Genomic DNA, 6,000 nt, shown 5'->3' on the forward strand with positions numbered 1-6,000 from the left:
TAGCGGAGCGAGCGGTCTCCAAGGAAAAAAAAAAAAATGAAGCGGGAGGTCTTCATGAAAAAATAATTCAAAAGCGGAGCGAGAGGTCTCCAAAAGCGAAATTTGATTCCAGAGCGAGAGGACTCTGCGAAGAACAATAAAAAAAATAGTGATTTTCGAGACATAAAGGAATGGAGCGAGAGGACTCCTAGTGAATTATTATTATATTGCCGAAGTTATGTTGATTTATGTTGATAAATCGATACATTGATTATCTACTCATCAATAGAAATGGACGCTTGCCACATCCATTGTTGACTGAGTGGATTTTCAATAGAATCGCTACTATCGATTATCGACAAAAACATATATATGCCGGTATAATTGTTTGAATTTGGATTGAATTTGGATTAATTTTGATTGGATTTGGATTGGATTGGATTTGGTTTGGATTTGGATTAAATTGGGATTGGATTCGAATTGGATTTGGATTGGATTTGGATTGGATTGGATTTGGATTGGATTTGGATTGGATTTTGATTGGATTTGGATTGGATTTGAATTGGATTTGGATTGTATTTGGATTGGATTTGGATTGGATTTGGATTGGATTTGGATTGGATTTGGATTGGATTTGGATTGGATTTGGATTGGATTTGGATTGGATTTGGATTGGATTTGGATTGGATTTGGATTGGATTTGGATTGGATTTGGATTGGATTTGGATTGGATTTGGATTGGATTTGGATTGGATTTGGATTGGATTTGGATTGGATTTGGATTGGATTTGGATTGGATTTGGATTGGATTTGGATTTGGATTTGGATTGGATTTGGATTGGATTTGTATTGGATTTTGATTTGAATTGGATTTGTATTGGATTTGGATTGGATTTGGATTGGATTTGGATTGGATTTGGATTGGATTTGGATTGGATTTGGATTGGATTTGGATTGTATTTGGATGGGATTTGGATTTGGATTGGATTTGGATTGGATTTGGATTGAATTTGGATTGGATTTGGATTTGAATTGGATTTCTATTGGATTTGGATTAGATTTCGATTGGATTTGGATTGGATTTGGATTTGGATGAATTGGATTTGGATGGATATAGATTGGATTTGGATTGGATTTGGATTGGATTTGAATTGGATTTAGATTGGAATTGGATTAGATTGCGATTGGATTTGGATTGGATTTGGATTGGATTTGGATTGGATTTGGATTGGATTTGGATTGGATTTGGATTGGATTTGAATTGGATTTGGATTGGATTTGGATTGGATTTGGATTGGATTTGGATTGGATTTGGATTGGATTTGGGTTGGATTTAGGTTGGATTTAGATTGGATTTGGATTGGATTTGGATGGGATTTGGATTGGATTTGGATAAAATTTGGATTGGCTTCGGATTAAAAAAAAAACCTTAAAGAGTAGAGGAGGGGAATATTGTAGTGGATATAAGTTCCATTGTACATATTTGAGTTGCAAATGTTTAGCGTATCTGGTGCAATTGGAAACATGCCATAAAAAGGAAAACCGAAATAATGCGATAAAGAAGTAGGATTGAAATGAACCCCGTATAAGGGTTATGGTAGTATTTGTTCGCCTTTCACTGCAAAGATCGGCGGAATGTGATTCGGGAATTGAATCGTGTTCGGTTGGAGACGAATGCTTCGTCATGGGAAAGAGCGAGAATTAGACTCGACCTTATTAGAGTTCGGCTTCGGATCGGTACCTAGCTTCGGGCTAGAGGTTGTAAGCTGTTCGATGATGCCGAGACAAAGTCAGTCTGTTGGAATATGTTGGCACGATAGAACGTGTTATTTTTTAAACGCAAGCATTCTGGCCGTGAAGTTGTGCTTGAACTTGGGTAGTTCGGCGGATTGCCTTTTAAAATGCAATAAGCACGACAATGGCGTAGTGTACGCTCCCGTTTAGTAAATGTGGTCTAGAACGTTATAGTTTGAGGAAAAAAAAACTCGAAGAATGGATACGGGATGTAGTGCTAGCAAAAATGGCGGTAAGTTTGCTGAGCCACGTGGAGTGTTGGAATTTTACTGGTGGATTTTTTGGTGGCGGAATCATAGATAGTGTGAAAACTGATTTTCAGAAAGTGATTAGAGTTGAATTCAATTAATTTTCGATGTGACGGATGAGATTCAGATGTTTAAACCATTTTTGCAACAAGTAGCATAGCGGAGCGAGCGGTCTCCAAGGAAAAAAAAAAAATGAAGCGGGAGGTCTTCATGAAAAAATAATTCAAAAGCGGAGCGAGAGGTCTCCAAAAGCGAAATTTGATTCCAGAGCGAGAGGACTCTGCGAAGAACAATAAAAAAATAGTGATTTTCGAGACATAAAGGAATGGAGCGAGAGGACTCCTAGTGAATTATTATTATATTGCCGAAGTTATGTTGATTTATGTTGATAAATCGATACATTGATTATCTACTCATCAATAGAAATGGACGCTTGCCACATCCATTGTTGACTGAGTGGATTTTCAATAGAATCGCTACTATCGATTATCGACAAAAACATATATATGCCGGTATAATTGTTTGAATTTGGATTGAATTTGGATTAATTTTGATTGGATTTGGATTGGATTGGATTTGGTTTGGATTTGGATTAAATTGGGATTGGATTCGAATTGGATTTGGATTGGATTTGGATTGGATTGGATTTGGATTGGATTTTGATTGGATTTGGATTGGATTTGAATTGGATTTGGATTGTATTTGGATTGGATTTGGATTGGATTTGGATTGGATTTGGATTGGATTTGGATTGGATTTGGATTGGATTTGGATTGGATTTGGATTGGATTTGGATTGGATTTGGATTGGATTTGGATTGGATTTGGATTGGATTTGGATTGGATTTGGATTGGATTTGGATTGGATTTGGATTGGATTTGGATTGGATTTGGATTGGATTTGGATTGGATTTGGATTGGATTTGGATTGGATTTGGATTGGATTTGGATTGGATTTGGATTTGGATTTGGATTGGATTTGGATTGGATTTGTATTGGATTTTGATTTGAATTGGATTTGTATTGGATTTGGATTGGATTTGGATTGGATTTGGATTGGATTTGGATTGGATTTGGATTGGATTTGGATTGTATTTGGATGGGATTTGGATTTGGATTGGATTTGGATTGAATTTGGATTGGATTTGGATTTGAATTGGATTTCTATTGGATTTGGATTGGATTTGGATTAGATTTCGATTGGATTTGGATTGGATTTGGATTTGGATGAATTGGATTTGGATGGATATAGATTGGATTTGGATTGGATTTGGATTGGATTTGAATTGGATTTAGATTGGAATTGGATTAGATTGCGATTGGATTTGGATTGGATTTGGATTGGATTTGGATTGGATTTGGATTGGATTTGGATTGGATTTGGATTGGATTTGGATTGGATTTGAATTGGATTTGGATTGGATTTGGATTGGATTTGGATTGGATTTGGATTGGATTTGGATTGGATTTGGGTTGGATTTAGGTTGGATTTAGATTGGATTTGGATTGGATTTGGATGGGATTTGGATTGGATTTGGATAAAATTTGGATTGGCTTCGGATTAAAAAAAAAACCTTAAAGAGTAGAGGAGGGGAATATTGTAGTGGATATAAGTTCCATTGTACATATTTGAGTTGCAAATGTTTAGCGTATCTGGTGCAATTGGAAACATGCCATAAAAAGGAAAACCGAAATAATGCGATAAAGAAGTAGGATTGAAATGAACCCCGTATAAGGGTTATGGTAGTATTTGTTCGCCTTTCACTGCAAAGATCGGCGGAATGTGATTCGGGAATTGAATCGTGTTCGGTTGGAGACGAATGCTTCGTCATGGGAAAGAGCGAGAATTAGACTCGACCTTATTAGAGTTCGGCTTCGGATCGGTACCTAGCTTCGGGCTAGAGGTTGTAAGCTGTTCGATGATGCCGAGACAAAGTCAGTCTGTTGGAATATGTTGGCACGATAGAACGTGTTATTTTTTAAACGCAAGCATTCTGGCCGTGAAGTTGTGCTTGAACTTGGGTAGTTCGGCGGATTGCCTTTTAAAATGCAATAAGCACGACAATGATGTGTTGTCAAACGAAAAGTACAAAACATAAACAAAAACAAACTCGGAAGATAGTTGATGTGGAGTTTGAGCAAATCAATAAGTTTTTCTGTGTGAGGCAAATTAATTAGTTTTCTGTGTGAATATATCTCGAAAACTTATTCAAACAGACTCAAGTCAAAAAGTATGCAAACTTACTTTATCGATCCTACGTGTTTTGCAGACGAAATTCTACCCATTTTGCTCTGTACCAATTCGATTTTTCACTTTTAGAACGTTTAATTTCTGGATTGACAAAACGACGAAAGTAAGATTTTCAACTTTCGCAACCTAACCACTACTTTCGCCGCCCCGCTGTATGGAGAGACAAAGTGACTTAACCACGAATCAAAACAAAACACTACTTGAGTCGATTTTACACTGGTAGAAAAACGTCGCAAGTAACTGAAAAAAACGGCTTATAATTTTGTCATAAAAAATCTTGTGTGAAATAATAGGAACTCCACGGTTTCTGAACGCGAGCTCATTGTATGCAAAATTTAAGCAATGTACACGTCGAAAAAATGTTGAAAAAGTGGTTCATTTTAAACCAGTTTTAGAAGACAGGTTGTGATTCTTCTGAAATAATTTTCTCAAAATCGTATGCAAGTTACTTACGTCGATTTGAAAAAGTAATCGAGATATCACGAAAAAGAAGTAGGTGAGATCGGTAATTATCCGAAACGATTTATTCGTAAGTAATTATAATTTATGTATAACAGGAAGGACTTGTAATCGAAATCAGTACCGCATCGTTGTAAGAGGGAAAGAGAGTGAACTATTTATTGTAAGTTTGAAATCAATTAGGGTGGACTATGTAATTAAAATAAAATATTTTCAGTTTGAGCTGAGCGTAAAACGACTGCTACGAAAAGGAAGTTTTCATCTCGATCGATTCCGAACATTCTCAAAAATAAATATCGGACGTAACCTCAAAAGCGATGTCGGATGTTGGAGAGATGATGATCACGGCCTGCAGCGCCTGCGGAACAACTTCCGAAGTGGACGAACGGATGATTGGGTGCGACAACTGCAACCGCTGGTTCCATACGCGGTGTGTTGGCATTACGGCGGCATCGGAGAAGGAGTGCAAATGGTTCTGTCCGGCCACCGAGTGTCAGCAGCAGTACAGTGAGTACTTAAAGAAAGTAGAGAAGCAGGAAAGGAAGAAGAAGAATAAGACGAATAAAGCGTTAGGGGTTGATTCCGATAGGTCCAGTATTAAGTCAGCTAGGTCAGTCAGCAATCCCGGTTCCGAGTTGGAAAAGCGCTTGAAAGAGTTAGAAAAGGAACAGCAAGCGAAAGAAAGGGAAATAGAGATTGAAATGATCCTGTTAGAGAAGCGAATGGAGATGGAAAGGGCTTTGAAGGAGAAAAGGATGAGGTTGGAGAACGCCATCAGGGCAAAACAGCGAGAAGATGAGAGAGAGCTTCTGGAAAAGGCTTTGTCGGATGAGAAGAACCACATGGCGGAGTTGAAGAAGATGCGTGACTCGTTTGAAGCGAAAATGAGTAGTGTGCAGAAAGAAATGAATCAGCTACAAATGAAGGGAAAAGGAAGTCAGCAGAAGGAAAAGGTTTTGAGAACGCCTCTCAGGAACCCGAGCAAAACGGTGCCGAGGCAGCTGAAGAATAAGAAAAGGAAAGAGAAGCTGGCGCAGTATCGTTGCGAGGAAGAATTGGACGATAGTGAGGGAGACTCCGAGGACGAAGAAGAAGAAGAAGACTCCAACTCGGAGGAAGAAGAATCAGAAGAAAAAAGTGAAGAAGATAGTTCGGAGGAAGAAGAAGAAGAGCAGATGAAGAAAAGCAAGAACGCGAAGAAAGAGGTCGCAAACGGGCTGGGGCGGCAGCGCAGCGTGCCGACAAAGATGCAGATGGCAGCGAGGAATGG

This window comes from Aedes aegypti, chromosome 1 (assembly GCF_002204515.2).
Source record: "Aedes aegypti strain LVP_AGWG chromosome 1, AaegL5.0 Primary Assembly, whole genome shotgun sequence".
Lineage (NCBI taxonomy): Eukaryota > Metazoa > Arthropoda > Insecta > Diptera > Culicidae > Aedes > Aedes aegypti.